The sequence below is a fragment of the Dreissena polymorpha genome, chromosome 15, assembly GCF_020536995.1.
Source record: "Dreissena polymorpha isolate Duluth1 chromosome 15, UMN_Dpol_1.0, whole genome shotgun sequence".
Classification (NCBI taxonomy): Eukaryota; Metazoa; Mollusca; class Bivalvia; order Myida; family Dreissenidae; genus Dreissena; species Dreissena polymorpha.
In genome coordinates, this window is record NC_068369.1 from 12,725,002 (window position 1) to 12,743,528 (window position 18,527).

An 18,527-nucleotide genomic window follows, 5' to 3' on the forward strand; every position below is an offset into this window, starting at 1 on the left:
GACCTATTTTTGTTCAGTGTGTTCTTGTTAAATTGTATATTTTTATTTTTATTTTATTATCTCTTTTGACTTCTTCAAGTCTATGGAATATTTATCTTTTTGTATTCTTAATTTTTGTTTTCTTTTTTTGTTTGTATGTATGGACATCTTATGTCCTATAAGAGAAACCAACTGGACACATTTTAAAATAAAAATTTACTGGACAAGCACATACAAATTACGATTCACACCACCCTCCACCTACTAAAATGATTAAATTATGTACTTTAAATGTAAAAGGATTAAACAATAAAGACAAACGCATAAAAATCTTCAAATGGTTAGACGAAAAAAAATATAGTATATGCCTTTTACAAGAATGTCATTTGACACCTACTTTAGCACAAACCTTAAAAGATGAATGGGACGGAGAAATCTATCTCAGTGGAGAACATACTAATAAACAAGGCATTGCCTTTCTGATAAAAAATAATATAGGTGTCACAGTCGATAACTTTAAGGAAATAATAATTGGCAGACAAGCAAGTATAGATATCAAAATACACGAAACACAAATAACATTAATCAACGTCTACGGCCCTAACATAGACGATTCCACATTTTACGAAACATTACAATCCTTTATAATAAATAACCAAGATAAAAACATTATAATCGGTGGTGATTTCAATACGTTCCTGAACCCATTAATAGATAAAAAGAATGGAAACCTTTATACTCATACTAAAAATAGAAACATTTTAAACAACATAATTGAAAACTACAATATGATAGATATCTGGCGTACAGTATACCCAAACGAGAGCAAATTCACCTGGCATTCAAACACAAAACCAACAATATTTTGTAGATTAGACTATTTTTTAATATCTGAATCTCTTTGCAACATTATTGACACATGTAAAATAAAACCAGGATTTATGACTGACCACTCTCTAGTTGAACTTAAACTGCACAAGATACAACCTGAAAGAGGCCCAGGATACTTTAAAATTAACAACAGCATCTTATTAGATACACAATATCAAACACAAATAAAACAGGAAATATTAAATACAGTTCAAAATAATAAAGATGCAAACCCAAACACCTTATGGGAAGTAATTAAAGGAAATATACGTAACACAACAATTAGATACACATCATTTAAACAAAAAGAAACACACAAACTTGAAACTGAAACCATCAAAACCATTGAAACACTTGAAAAACAATTGCATCAAACAAATACAAATGACACCACCGACATTGAAAATGAAATAACATTAAAAAAACAAATACTAGATGGAATCTATCATACACATCTCAATGGAATAATACTAAGAGCGCGGGCACAGCATGTTGAACACAATGAAAAGAATACAAAATATTTCGCAAACATTGAAAAACGTAGAAGTGAACAAAAAACTGTACACAAATAAGTAGTCAATGGCAAAGATATAACAAACAGAACTCAAATACTAGAAGAACAACGTTTGTTTTTTGAAACCCTCTATAAACGAAAAAATGTTGAAAATAACACTCTTTTTAAAAATACACATCATGCTTTAAACCAGGAAGAAAAAGAACTGTGCGACGGATTGCTTAATGAATATGAATGTGGATTAGCCCTACAAGAAATGCAAAATAACAAAAGCCCAGGATCTGATGGCATCACAATCGAGTTTTATAAAATATTCTGGAATGATATATAAACACATCTAATTAATTCACTTAACTATTCATTTAACAACGAAAACTTAACTACGCTACAAAAACAAGGTATTATTTCACTTATCCCAAAACCTGGAAAAAACTTAGAATCCTTATCAAACTGGCGCCCGATTAGTTAACTTAACAATGATTACAAAATTGCAACTAAAAGTATAGCAAACAGAATAAAAAAAATATTACCATCAATCATTTCAAAATCTCAATCTGGTTTCATAAAAGGACGTTACATTGGTGAAAACGTTCGTCTTATCCAAGAATGCATAAACTATTTCAACAATTCAAATAATCCTGGTCTAATATTCTTTGCAGACTTTGAAAAGGCATTCGATTCGCTTGATCATTCATTTATGTTCTCTTGCTTAGAAAATATGAACTTTGGTGAAAGTCTCATTCAATGGGTCAAACTATTCTATACTGATATTAACAGTATAATCATCAACAATGGCTTCTTTTCAAACAGTTTTAACATCGAACGAGGGGTTCGACAAGGATGTCCACTCTCATCATCGCTTTTTATTATTTGCATAGAGTATCTATCACATCACATCCAATCAAATGAACACATAAAAGGCATATCACTAGAACCTGACGAAGAAATCAAACAATCCCTATTTGCTGATGATGCAACTTATTTTTTAAATAACAATAGCGATTCTTTCCATAACCTCATAGAGTTGCTAACCATTTACGGAATGACATCGGGTCTTAAACTAAACAAAAGTAAATGTACTGTGCTACGAGTAGGTAAATTAAAACAAAGTAATGTTCAATATAAAAAAGAAATGAAATTTAATTGGACATCCGATGAAGCCACAACGTTAGGAATTACATTCACAAATAATGAAAAGGATACAGTTCTTAAAAACATAATACCTAAATTACAGAATTTTAAAAACTGCTTAAAATCATGGCATCATCGTAAACTTACACTAATCGGAAAAAACACAGTATTGAAAACGTTTGCACTTCCTAAATTAATATATGTATTAACAGTTCTCCCAAATCCACCAAGTGATGTTATTAACGATATAAAATCAGCAATATTCAATTTCATATGGGACGGTAAGCCTGATAAAATAAAAAGAACTCAGTTAATTCAATCTGTAGAAAATGGAGGTATCCAATTAACGAACATTGAATCATTCTTGAATGCAATCAAATGCAGCTGGGTTAAACGATACCTAGATAATACCAATACGAGTAAATGGAAATTATTCTACCAGAAAATCCTAAAAAAATATGGTGACTCCTTACTCTTTGAATGTAACATCAGCAATAATATCTTACATGAAATTGCAAACGAAAACATATTTCTGTCTGATGTTCTATCAGCGTGGAGTGATGTCACTCATAACTTAGAGACCCAAACCAGCAGTAAAACAATTTTATGGAACAATAAAGACATAACTTTAAACAATAAGACGTTTTTCTATAAAGACTGGTTTGAACGAAGCATTAAATATGTCGACCAATTATATGACTACAGAATTAAGGATTTCTACTCTTTTGATAATATATGCTACATATACGGAATACCTTCAAATAATTTTTTGAAGTACTACACACTTATCAAAAGCATACCCATACATATTAAATCGGAAACCAATACAAATAATACACCATGTACTCAAACAACATTTGTAGAAAACATACTTGGAAGAAAAAACAAAACAAATAAAATATTTTACACACTACAAATTAAAAACCCTACAGAAAACTCCAAAATCCAAAATAAATGGCAAGTTCTTTTTGGAGAAAATGAAATTAATTGGAAACACATATTTACCATGCCATATAAAGCAACTATTGAAAGCACACTGAGAAATTTTCAATATAAATACATCCATAGAATTATAGCTACAAATAAATATCTCTTTAAATGTAAATTATCTAACTCAAATCTGTGTGACTTCTGCAGTGAAAACATTGAAACTATAGAACATCTTTTTTGGGAGTGCAAACACATCCAGCCTATTTGGAATCAATTAATATCTTTTCTTGAACAACATCAACTAAACGTTAAACTATCTCTCTTAAATGTAAGTTTCGGAATTAACTCATTGAAATCAATAGACTGTAATAATATTGTGAATTTTATGGTTATATTAATGAAATATTTTATCTTAAACATGAAGTACAAAAAACAAGTACCAAATTTTAATTGTTTTGTCCACAGTCTTAAACTAAAAATTCAAATTGAGAAAGAAATAGCCCTCAGTAATGACACATTACACATCTTTGAACAAAAATGGAATCGGATTAAATTCTCATAATGTTTTTGTCCACGTATATACATTTCACTCTAATGTTAGTCTATCTCTCTAAAATAGTTTGTTTATTTTTTTTTATTCTTATTTTTTCAGTCAGACAAGATCATTGTGAATATACAACAAAACACACAAGTCCAGTATCTTTTCTTTCAACTTTATACAATTCATCATATTTCATAACTATTCCTCTGTTGTTCTTTTCTTTTCTCTCAAAAAAAATAAATATATATTAGCATATCTTGTATAACATGTCTGAACTATATTGCTTTGTACAATCACTATGTTGTATGATCATATACATGTTTACATTGTATGTAGGATATTGAATAAAAAAAAAAAAATAATAAAATATTATTTTTCTAAAAATATGATATGATATGTAACAGAATGGTATTTATGCAGGAAAAGGGAAATGGGTAGAGACATGAGGGATTATACATGTTATATATATTTTTGTTATCATTCAAATAATTAAGTTGATCTTATGTTGCATTAAGACTCATGCCTCAATTTAGTGTTTTAAATCATTGACACAGTTTTGAGTCATCATTTATGAAACACAGTTTGTAAAACTAACAGTAACACTTGGCCACTTAGATAAACATTGGACCTATTTGGGCCACATTAGGGCCAGACAGAGACCCTCTAACTGTTTATTAGGGGCAATAAAAGATACACAGACTAGTGCCAATTAGGGCCCTCCCATAAACTGTGAAAACATGCTTTGATTGCTACAGTAAGTGACAGATTCCTGTTAATTGTGTTTCAATATAAAAAAGTATTTCTTCAATGATCCCTCATTATCAATTCTGACTTTAAAGTCTAATGATATTGTAATTAATGAACTTTGAAGTCTGCAGTAAAATTTTATATATCATACAGTGACAATATATTACTTCTATTTCAATATCTAACAAACTCACTGAAACCAACAGATATAGGATATTTTTACTTTATTAATACTTGCTTTAAATTAATAGCAAGTTACCTCCTTTTGTTTGAGTGACATGAAAGGGCAGATTTGCTTCATTGTCAATATCAGAGACATAACACTGCATGCATTTTATGCTAATGAAATAGATATATCAATATATAAGTGAAATACTATGGTTACTACAATAGTAATAAAACTTAAGTAACAGATGTGATACACTGAGATAAAGAGATTGCCTTAGTCCTTATGTATTTGAGGCCGTTTCCATAAATAATAAAGAATTATTTCTTATAGCTTTAAAGATTTTTTTTTACAATAAATTACTTAAAAAAACAAAACATATCAATTACAGAATAATGATTGATTTAATATCTTATTTAATTAAAATCTTCTTTTGTGATGTTTAAATTATATATATAATTGTCTATTCTTGAAAAAAGTATTTATGATTTAGATGCATATTATAACATTATGGTGAAATAAAAATAAACGTATATGAATTAAGATTGTGTTTTGTTTATTCTAAATATTTATTTCATTTATCTTTATTTTTATTTCTTCAAGTTTTTTCCTGTATATTCTTGAAAAAAAGTATTTATTATTTAGATGCATATTGTTATAGTCATTCAGGTGAAATAAAAATTAATGTTTTAAATGATGGCTGCTCAATTAAATAATTTGAGCAACCATTAATCTCATCAGTGTCATCTTACATGACCAATCCTATTAGTGGTTCATAAGTGGTTCATAAGTTGATTACACCTTTATAATCTAATCAATATCTTGGTGGGTGTAATGTCCAGGCTTAGAGGGTGTAATGACCAGGGGTGTAACGTCCAGGGGGTGTAATGACTGGACACCCTCGATCATCTACTGCAGTGCGTCTGCATAGAGTTCTGTGTTGATGCAATTATAATTTCCCAATAATTTGCAGATATAACTTATATGGTATGATTTTTTTGTAATTTGTTATTAGCTTAGTATTTTTGATTTAATTGTAGTTCATGTTTATGCTTTATTTCGATTTTATTGTGTTTAAAGGAGGTAAAAACGAAACATGCCAAAAGGCAAAGCGGGTGGGGTATGGAAAAATATATTATTAATTAAGTTTGGGCAAATTAGAAGTTTGATTACCTTTGGTAAAATACTTTTCTTTGAAAAGAACAATTATTTTAAAACAGATAACTATGCTGTCTTTAAATGTTATTGAATGGTTTATTGTTATAACTTATATAAACCTTTTTTTTTTCAGGAACATCACAGTGTCAACAGAAGTCAGAAACTGGAATACTGTATCTCATTCTGCATGAAGCTCAAGAATTCTACACCTGGAATGTTATTAACTCTTGCAATTAATATTATACATCACCACAGTTACATAACTATCTTCTTTGAAAAAAATAAAATAAAGATACTTCAGATGTGTGTCTACTTCAGGGAGACGGAAAACTACAACGGGCGAGGCATGGTCAGGGGTGATAACCCCAAAAAAGGGTTAGGGTAAGGGTTAGGGTTAGGGGTCGGGGTAGGGTTAGGGTTGGGTTTAGGCTAACCCAAACCCTAACCCGACCCCTAACGCTAACCCAAATCCAACTGTGTGTAATTATATTCTGTTTCAACAAATCTCCTCCATTGTATACACTGGTTTATTTGTGCTTTTTGTTTGATTCGAATTTGATTATGTTTGTACTTCTATTTGTCTCTTTGTTATTAATACAATTGTTAACACTGCTACTTTACTTTTTGTTGTGTTTGTTAATTAAATAAAAATGTGCTACACTGTGCTATTTTTGCTATAGTAGTTGAGCAACCAAATATTCTTGTCTTATATCTAGGGCAATTTATCTTGCACTTGGACCTATTTTTGTTCAGTGTGTTCTTGTTAAATTGTATATTTTTATTTTTATTTTATTATCTCTTTTGACTTCTTCAAGTCTATGGAATATTTATCTTTTTGTATTCTTAATTTTTGTTTTCTTTTTTTGTTTGTATGTATGGACATCTTATGTCCTATAAGAGAAACCAACTGGACACATTTTAAAATAAAAATTTACTGGACAAGCACATACAAATTACGATTCACACCACCCTCCACCTACTAAAATGATTAAATTATGTACTTTAAATGTAAAAGGATTAAACAATAAAGACAAACGCATAAAAATCTTCAAATGGTTAGACGAAAAAAAATATAGTATATGCCTTTTACAAGAATGTCATTTGACACCTACTTTAGCACAAACCTTAAAAGATGAATGGGACGGAGAAATCTATCTCAGTGGAGAACATACTAATAAACAAGGCATTGCCTTTCTGATAAAAAATAATATAGGTGTCACAGTCGATAACTTTAAGGAAATAATAATTGGCAGACAAGCAAGTATAGATATCAAAATACACGAAACACAAATAACATTAATCAACGTCTACGGCCCTAACATAGACGATTCCACATTTTACGAAACATTACAATCCTTTATAATAAATAACCAAGATAAAAACATTATAATCGGTGGTGATTTCAATACGTTCCTGAACCCATTAATAGATAAAAAGAATGGAAACCTTTATACTCATACTAAAAATAGAAACATTTTAAACAACATAATTGAAAACTACAATATGATAGATATCTGGCGTACAGTATACCCAAACGAGAGCAAATTCACCTGGCATTCAAACACAAAACCAACAATATTTTGTAGATTAGACTATTTTTTAATATCTGAATCTCTTTGCAACATTATTGACACATGTAAAATAAAACCAGGATTTATGACTGACCACTCTCTAGTTGAACTTAAACTGCACAAGATACAACCTGAAAGAGGCCCAGGATACTTTAAAATTAACAACAGCATCTTATTAGATACACAATATCAAACACAAATAAAACAGGAAATATTAAATACAGTTCAAAATAATAAAGATGCAAACCCAAACACCTTATGGGAAGTAATTAAAGGAAATATACGTAACACAACAATTAGATACACATCATTTAAACAAAAAGAAACACACAAACTTGAAACTGAAACCATCAAAACCATTGAAACACTTGAAAAACAATTGCATCAAACAAATACAAATGACACCACCGACATTGAAAATGAAATAACATTAAAAAAACAAATACTAGATGGAATCTATCATACACATCTCAATGGAATAATACTAAGAGCGCGGGCACAGCATGTTGAACACAATGAAAAGAATACAAAATATTTCGCAAACATTGAAAAACGTAGAAGTGAACAAAAAACTGTACACAAATAAGTAGTCAATGGCAAAGATATAACAAACAGAACTCAAATACTAGAAGAACAACGTTTGTTTTTTGAAACCCTCTATAAACGAAAAAATGTTGAAAATAACACTCTTTTTAAAAATACACATCATGCTTTAAACCAGGAAGAAAAAGAACTGTGCGACGGATTGCTTAATGAATATGAATGTGGATTAGCCCTACAAGAAATGCAAAATAACAAAAGCCCAGGATCTGATGGCATCACAATCGAATTTTATAAAATATTCTGGAATGATATATAAACACATCTAATTAATTCACTTAACTATTCATTTAACAACGAAAACTTAACTACGCTACAAAAACAAGGTATTATTTCACTTATCCCAAAACCTGGAAAAAACTTAGAATCCTTATCAAACTGGCGCCCGATTAGTTAACTTAACAATGATTACAAAATTGCAACTAAAAGTATAGCAAACAGAATAAAAAAAATATTACCATCAATCATTTCAAAATCTCAATCTGGTTTCATAAAAGGACGTTACATTGGTGAAAACGTTCGTCTTATCCAAGAATGCATAAACTATTTCAACAATTCAAATAATCCTGGTCTAATATTCTTTGCAGACTTTGAAAAGGCATTCGATTCGCTTGATCATTCATTTATGTTCTCTTGCTTAGAAAATATGAACTTTGGTGAAAGTCTCATTCAATGGGTCAAACTATTCTATACTGATATTAACAGTATAATCATCAACAATGGCTTCTTTTCAAACAGTTTTAACATCGAACGAGGGGTTCGACAAGGATGTCCACTCTCATCATCGCTTTTTATTATTTGCATAGAGTATCTATCACATCACATCCAATCAAATGAACACATAAAAGGCATATCACTAGAACCTGACGAAGAAATCAAACAATCCCTATTTGCTGATGATGCAACTTATTTTTTAAATAACAATAGCGATTCTTTCCATAACCTCATAGAGTTGCTAACCATTTACGGAATGACATCGGGTCTTAAACTAAACAAAAGTAAATGTACTGTGCTACGAGTAGGTAAATTAAAACAAAGTAATGTTCAATATAAAAAAGAAATGAAATTTAATTGGACATCCGATGAAGCCACAACGTTAGGAATTACATTCACAAATAATGAAAAGGATACAGTTCTTAAAAACATAATACCTAAATTACAGAATTTTAAAAACTGCTTAAAATCATGGCATCATCGTAAACTTACACTAATCGGAAAAAACACAGTATTGAAAACGTTTGCACTTCCTAAATTAATATATGTATTAACAGTTCTCCCAAATCCACCAAGTGATGTTATTAACGATATAAAATCAGCAATATTCAATTTCATATGGGACGGTAAGCCTGATAAAATAAAAAGAACTCAGTTAATTCAATCTGTAGAAAATGGAGGTATCCAATTAACGAACATTGAATCATTCTTGAATGCAATCAAATGCAGCTGGGTTAAACGATACCTAGATAATACCAATACGAGTAAATGGAAATTATTCTACCAGAAAATCCTAAAAAAATATGGTGACTCCTTACTCTTTGAATGTAACATCAGCAATAATATCTTACATGAAATTGCAAACGAAAACATATTTCTGTCTGATGTTCTATCAGCGTGGAGTGATGTCACTCATAACTTAGAGACCCAAACCAGCAGTAAAACAATTTTATGGAACAATAAAGACATAACTTTAAACAATAAGACGTTTTTCTATAAAGACTGGTTTGAACGAAGCATTAAATATGTCGACCAATTATATGACTACAGAATTAAGGATTTCTACTCTTTTGATAATATATGCTACATATACGGAATACCTTCAAATAATTTTTTGAAGTACTACACACTTATCAAAAGCATACCCATACATATTAAATCGGAAACCAATACAAATAATACACCATGTACTCAAACAACATTTGTAGAAAACATACTTGGAAGAAAAAACAAAACAAATAAAATATTTTACACACTACAAATTAAAAACCCTACAGAAAACTCCAAAATCCAAAATAAATGGCAAGTTCTTTTTGGAGAAAATGAAATTAATTGGAAACACATATTTACCATGCCATATAAAGCAACTATTGAAAGCACACTGAGAAATTTTCAATATAAATACATCCATAGAATTATAGCTACAAATAAATATATCTTTAAATGTAAATTATCTAACTCAAATCTGTGTGACTTCTGCAGTGAAAACATTGAAACTATAGAACATCTTTTTTGGGAGTGCAAACACATCCAGCCTATTTGGAATCAATTAATATCTTTTCTTGAACAACATCAACTAAACGTTAAACTATCTCTCTTAAATGTAAGTTTCGGAATTAACTCATTGAAATCAATAGACTGTAATAATATTGTGAATTTTATGGTTATATTAATGAAATATTTTATCTTAAACATGAAGTACAAAAAACAAGTACCAAATTTTAATTGTTTTGTCCACAGTCTTAAACTAAAAATTCAAATTGAGAAAGAAATAGCCCTCAGTAATGACACATTACACATCTTTGAACAAAAATGGAATCGGATTAAATTCTCATAATGTTTTTGTCCACGTATATACATTTCACTCTAATGTTAGTCTATCTCTCTAAAATAGTTTGTTTATTTTTTTTTATTCTTATTTTTTCAGTCAGACAAGATCATTGTGAATATACAACAAAACACACAAGTCCAGTATCTTTTCTTTCAACTTTATACAATTCATCATATTTCATAACTATTCCTCTGTTGTTCTTTTCTTTTCTCTCAAAAAAAATAAATATATATTAGCATATCTTGTATAACATGTCTGAACTATATTGCTTTGTACAATCACTATGTTGTATGATCATATACATGTTTACATTGTATGTAGGATATTGAATAAAAAAAAAAAAAAAAAAAATTATTTTTCTAAAAATATGATATGATATGTAACAGAATGGTATTTATGCAGGAAAAGGGAAATGGGTAGAGACATGAGGGATTATACATGTTATATATATTTTTGTTATCATTCAAATAATTAAGTTGATCTTATGTTGCATTAAGACTCATGCCTCAATTTAGTGTTTTAAATCATTGACAGAGTTTTGAGTCATCATTTATGAAACACAGTTTGTAAAACTAACAGTAACACTTGGCCACTTAGATAAACATTGGACCTATTTGGGCCACATTAGGGCCAGACAGAGACCCTCTAACTGTTTATTAGGGGCAATAAAAGATACACAGACTAGTGCCAATTAGGGCCCTCCCATAAACTGTGAAAACATGCTTTGATTGCTACAGTAAGTGACAGATTCCTGTTAATTGTGTTTCAATATAAAAAAGTATTTCTTCAATGATCCCTCATTATCAATTCTGACTTTAAAGTCTAATGATATTGTAATTAATGAACTTTGAAGTCTGCAGTAAAATTTTATATATCATACAGTGACAATATATTACTTCTATTTCAATATCTAACAAACTCACTGAAACCAACAGATATAGGATATTTTTACTTTATTAATACTTGCTTTAAATTAATAGCAAGTTACCTCCTTTTGTTTGAGTGACATGAAAGGGCAGATTTGCTTCATTGTCAATATCAGAGACATAACACTGCATGCATTTTATGCTAATGAAATAGATATATCAATATATAAGTGAAATACTATGGTTACTACAATAGTAATAAAACTTAAGTAACAGATGTGATACACTGAGATAAAGAGATTGCCTTAGTCCTTATGTATTTGAGGCCGTTTCCATAAATAATAAAGAATTATTTCTTATAGCTTTAAAGATTTTTTTTTACAATAAATTACTTAAAAAAACAAAACATATCAATTACAGAATAATGATTGATTTAATATCTTATTTAATTAAAATCTTCTTTTGTGATGTTTAAATTATATATATAATTGTCTATTCTTGAAAAAAGTATTTATGATTTAGATGCATATTATAACATTATGGTGAAATAAAAATAAACGTATATGAATTAAGATTGTGTTTTGTTTATTCTAAATATTTATTTCATTTATCTTTATTTTTATTTCTTCAAGTTTTTTCCTGTATATTCTTGAAAAAAAGTATTTATTATTTAGATGCATATTGTTACAGTCATTCTGGTGAAATAAAAATTAATGTTTTAAATGATGGCTGCTCAATTAAATAATTTGAGCAACCATTAATCTCATCAGTGTCATCTTACATGACCAATCCTATTAGTGGTTCATAAGTGGTTCATAAGTTGATTACACCTTTATAATCTAATCAATATCTTGGTGGGTGTAATGTCCAGGCTTAGAGGGTGTAATGACCAGGGGTGTAACGTCCAGGGGGTGTAATGACTGGACACCCTCGATCATCTACTGCAGTGCGTCTGCATAGAGTTCTGTGTTGATGCAATTATAATTTCCCAATAATTTGCAGATATAACTTATATGGTATGATTTTTTTGTAATTTGTTATTAGCTTAGTATTTTTGATTTAATTGTAGTTCATGTTTATGCTTTATTTCGATTTTATTGTGTTTAAAGGAGGTAAAAACGAAACATGCCAAAAGGCAAAGCGGGTGGGGTATGGAAAAATATATTATTAATTAAGTTTGGGCAAATTAGAAGTTTGATTACCTTTGGTAAAATACTTTTCTTTGAAAAGAACAATTATTTTAAAACAGATAACTATGCTGTCTTTAAATGTTATTGAATGGTTTATTGTTATAACTTATTTTTTTTTTCAGGAACATCACAGTGTCAACAGAAGTCAGAAACTGGAATACTGTATCTCATTCTGCATGAAGCTCAAGAATTCTACACCTGGAATGTTATTAACTCTTGCAATTAATATTATACATCACCACAGTTACATAACTATCTTCTTTGAAAAAAATAAAATAAAGATACTTCAGATGTGTGTCTACTTCAGGGAGACGGAAAACTACAACGGGCGAGGCATGGTCAGGGGTGATAACCCCAAAAAAGGGTTAGGGTAAGGGTTAGGGTTAGGGGTCGGGGTAGGGTTAGGGTTGGGTTTAGGCTAACCCAAACCCTAACCCGACCCCTAACGCTAACCCAAACCCTAACCATAACCCTCTAACCCCCCCTTGCGCAATACCATACCATGCCTCGCCCGTTGTAGTTTTCCGTCTCCCGTCTACTTCATACCCTTACATTAAAAAATATCCTACACATTCAGAAATATAATAAAATGGATGGTGGTTTAAGTTGCTACACATCCAATGTTGTCATGTAGTCATTTAACATAACATGTGATGTGTTGACATGACTATTAACACTGCTAAGAAAACATTTACTTCGAATTAAATAAAGTGTCCCTGGTAAAATGTCCATTGGCTAAATATCCATATTGGTGAAACTTTCAGCAGTATCACAGTCATCCTTAACTGGTTGTTTGTTGGGCTATCCCCATTAACTACCCGTCATGGCAGATTTGTTCAAAACAAGACAAGTATCAATGTTTGAAGAATTGTTATTGCTTTTACAGTCTTGACGCTAACCCCTAGCCCAACAGCCCGGGGCTAGTGAAATGAATAAATTTGGGCTATTAAAATTTCCTGATTCATATAGTCGGGCTAGTGGGTATTTTAATCTGTTCTATAAATGCATAAAGATTCAGGCTAGTTGTTCAAAAATGCTAAAGTGAAGACTGCTTGTATATCCTGGTTAGTCTGAGACATTCCAACAAGCAATAACTGTGACAGTCCAAATACTTGCTCATTAAAGTGTGTATAAAATTTACAGGAGCTTGTGTGTGTGTGTTTGGTACAAGCTCATCTCAAAAACTGATTCACTATTTAGTTTTTAACCTAATAGAAGTAAACCCTGACTGTAAAATGAATACTATCATTATAAAGATTTTGTTGTTGGGATGAAATATTATAAATTGTAATCCCTATGATTAACACAGAAAACATGAATCCAACGCTAATTCCTGTTGATGTAGCAGAGCCAAAAGACCTGGAAGTATAGATGGTTAATGGATGATGTTCCTTATGAAAGTACTAGTAGGTACTAGTTGGTTTGTCTGTTTGATACATCTAATAGTATATTTAATTTTTGTCATTAATAATATGGGGTTAACTTAGTTATCCTGCTCAGTGGTTGAATCTTCAGGAAATGTTAACATAAGCACATACATTGTATTTGATACATGTATGTCGGTGACCCTCGACTGCAATTTGGGTTACAGACAGGGTAGCCTAAGGTGTAATTATTTCTAAGAGATGAACCCGAGTTGAGGCTTAAACTTACCAACCCATGAGCGAGTCAGAGATCAGCACTCTACCGGTTTAGCTGGCCGGGGTAAGCTGTCGGTCAAAAGCTATTCATAGCTTAAGTTATAATGTTTGTATACCATACCGACAATAAATAAATATTGATTTGATTTGATTTGGGGGACTTACTTTTGCTTAATAATGATCTTAAATAATATTATAGTTGTCAACAATATGATTTTTATGTATTTTAAAAACACACTAAGTTAGGCTTGCAACAGAACTAATATAAATATATGGATTATTATACAATTTACAAATCAAACATATTTAACTTAAATTAGGCTTGCAACAGAACTAATAAAAATATATAGATTATTAATTTATTATACAATTTACAAATCAAACATATTTAACAATAAAGTAGTCTTAGGTTTACTGAAATGTGCAAATACAAATTGGTTTTTATTTCTGAAAATTTAGAAAAATGAGCTAATATAAACAAGAAATATCTTTTAAAAAGATATACGGCGTTGATTGTGGTCGATGTTTATGAACGATCAAAAGTTATCTCTATGAGATAAAAAGTAGCGGATGCCTTTTTTCTGCGCAGTTCTTAGCTACATCATAAGCAAATCAATTACGGGGTGTTGCGCCAGATTTCGTGGCTTATTTTGCTTTATGTGATATTATTACTCAGATATCTATATTTACAGAATAGAAAAACACAAGAAACATGAAAATAAACGATTGCATATAGGTCAGCCGGCAATACTCGAATCTTATTTAATTGCATAATTATAGTATAGTGAATTATTGTGCTCATGCTTAATAAACTGGTCTAAATGGATAAATATTTCTAATTATTTTTATCAAAATTGGTCCTTATCATGCAAATGTTAAAACCATATTAAAAATCGATGATTGACATACCACAATAATATCGCCGAATATCTTTATTTAGTATCTTTCTGATCAAAACAGACTTCAAGTGCACAAAGTTAAGGAGACGGCGTTTATATAAAGATTTCTGCAACTGACCGCAAACTGACCTTGATACCTTGCGGATTGGAATGCAATGCATTACAGTCAGTACGTTATTGTCAGTAAGACCGGTGTAACACAATGATCGCAACCCCTTCTGCGAACTCCGGTGATGAACTGTATATAAACTCAGACTTTCACAAATGGCCGGGAGTTGACCCGAAACCTCGCGGGTTGAAATGCAATGCAAGTAAGTACTAAATATGACAACATAGCTACTAGTATAAACGCTTTTGCGCTGGTAATTCTCTGAAAATAAAAGGTGAACGCACAAACTGTATTTATGTCGAAAATTGATTGTAAAACTGTTCTATCTATTGAGCCTTTTCATTAGAGATAAAATTGTTTCATGCAGTAAAACAGTGTTACAAAGACGCGGATATGTTTCCAATGTTATGGTGTTATACTCAAATCAGCCAATGGAATAAATGAAGTGTATTCATTCGTACCTAGCCGCGGGAAATTTTATTTGAGTATTATTGGACACTTACAAAGGTCAAGTCAGGGTGAAAAGCTGGCTTATTCAGCTAACGCCGAAAAAAAAGGTTTAATTTTAATAGGAGGTTTTTGTGTGACGTCACAAGAGGGGTTTTCCGCTACTAAAAATAGATTGGCCGTCAACTTCTCGATCGCGGCCAATTACATTGTATCAGAGTAAAGGTCGTCGGAAGGCTTAATACTTACAATTTCACAAAACAAAACTATCAATACCCGCATTCTATTTTTAAGTAAAACTTTAATAAATGATATTTCAAAAATAATAAAACATATAATAATTTGAATATTACTATAAATGGTGTGGATGCGATAGTGTTATTTTTCATCAGCGATTGAGATTAAGTGTAAGGGGTGCATTGAATCAGTTATAAAACAAAGCCCTAAAATAACTCAATACATTTCAATCTTGAAAAGAAGTTTTAATTTTATTTCACATTGAATTAATTTTCGTTTCGTTTGCATTGAATGAAAATATTAATAAATTTAAGCATTCAAATTGAAAAAAAAAAACACCTGAATATTTTGCAAATTGAAATGTCTTTGGATGTACATTGAATACTCTTCTGTAGTGATACTGAGCGACACAAATCTAGCATTTTATGATACCATAAATCCACACATTTAATTTATTTTACGCAAGTATTTTATATCCCTATGATGACCAATCGCGATTGCTTGTTTTAATGATGATGTTTCGAACACTGCAGTAACGCACGATCTTTACACATTATAGCAGAGTTTATATTTGCAGGTACCCGTTAAATACGTTAATTGTGTAGCAGTGAACTTGTACAATATTTTAAATGTATAGTTATTAAACACTTTATTGTTATGTTTACACTGGTTAACTTATATATACTTACTAGTTCCTAGCTATAATCCATTTCGGACGAATGTCTATTTTTTAAATATGTTCAAATATTTTATTAAAGCAAGTTTAAGCAACTGTTAAGTGTTTGACTTAATATGCTAAGAGATGACAAGGAGGTATCATAAATTGTGTTTAATGACCAGACACATGTGGTTTATGCAGAGACCCCATACAGAGTAATACAAGCATAGGTCCCTGGGTTTATGACATACTGTTTTCTTAGTAATTGTCTGGACAGTATCCGATCATATCGAGATAATCGGTTTGTGATAAACAAAGTGGCAATTAAACACTGGGTTAAAAATGCTGAAACACACAGTGTCAAAATAGGTGTGAACAGTTAAATAAATAAAAACATTTACATTTATCAAGAGGATTTAGTTAATCTGTAACAAGGTAAGCTTTTACAGACAAATAGGTTCAAATCAGTTTCTATATGTTGATTACATAAAATCAATCAATTTGTTGTTTGTTTTCGTCCTTATTTGTGTTCGTTCATTGGATTCAATTTAATCTCAAAGAATTTCAATTTCTGAGTATTTTTTGTTCTTCAAAAGGGTCGCGAATATGAGTGTAACCGTATTACGATGCGGTTCATCAAATGCAAACAATAGCAGAATGGCCGCAGTTTTGACGGCCAAAATTTGAGCATGCGCAAACGTGACGTCATTATCGGAATCCCCAAAACCTCCTATAAGTGGGTGTGTTTAAATTAACTTGCACTCAAAAATTATAAGAGTCTGGAGTTGTTTTAATTTCTGACATGTTTCTGCACACCGTACAGTAAGGTATGATCATGCTATTTTTGTCAGTAGTACAATGGTACTGAACTATAGGCGAGTTAATTGTTATTGTTTACATTCGGGATTTTCCGCGCATGCGCACTGACTGGTTGGCAAAAACACTGGTTACAGTAACGTAATACATGTATACAGGGCTTTTGTTTAGTCAATTAAACGATAAAAAAATCCGAAATAAACATTACAACTCTTATACAATAGTGCAAATATATCATATTTAGTACCAATAAATAAATGTATCATCATATGTATAATTTCCTCTTTATAAAAATACAAATTAGTTATTAGCATCAGAGTAAACGTGGTCGGAAGACTAAATACTGACAATACCACACAACAAAACAATAAATTAGCCGTATTCTTGTTTATAGTAAGACTTTAAAAATGATATTTAAAAGCTTATAAAACATATATTAATTTGATTATAACTATATACGGTGTGGATATTGTTATTGCTCATCAGCGATCAAAAGTGTATTATAAGAGGCGCATTTAATCAATTATAAAACAAAGCCAAAAAAAACGGAATACATTACAATCGTTAAATGTTGTGGTAATTTTCTTTTCCATAGAATGAATTTTCGTTTCGTTTCCATTGAATTACAATATTAATAAATTTTAATAAACAAATGAAAATAAAACCTGCATCTTGTGCAAATTGAACTGTCTTTGCATGTATATTGAAATCTCTTAACAAGTAATACGGAGTGATACATTTAACAATCTAGCATTTTATGATAAATATATATATTAATTTAATTTATTTTACGCAAATATTGTTTTTCCATTGTGATTGCTTGGTGTCATTATGGTGTTACGTGCAATGCAAGAACGTACAATCTTTACACTAAATTGACGAGTTTACATTTGCCGGTACCCGCGGTAAATAC

The 18,527-nt window shown here is 30.4% G+C and overlaps 2 long non-coding RNA genes across 2 annotated transcripts; both read left to right on the top strand.

Annotated features, from left to right (window-relative positions):
- The first annotated feature begins 5,777 nt into the window (after positions 1 to 5,777).
- On the top strand, positions 5,778 to 6,336 carry LOC127860213 (uncharacterized). The gene is made up of 2 exons (XR_008039641.1): positions 5,778 to 5,865; positions 6,170 to 6,336. It is a non-coding gene; the product is annotated as an uncharacterized LOC127860213 (long non-coding RNA).
- A 6,210-nt stretch (positions 6,337 to 12,546) lies between these two features.
- LOC127860211 (uncharacterized) lies at positions 12,547 to 13,097 on the top strand. The gene is made up of 2 exons (XR_008039639.1): positions 12,547 to 12,634; positions 12,931 to 13,097. It is a non-coding gene; the product is annotated as an uncharacterized LOC127860211 (long non-coding RNA).
- Positions 13,098 to 18,527: the final 5,430 nt, after the last annotated feature.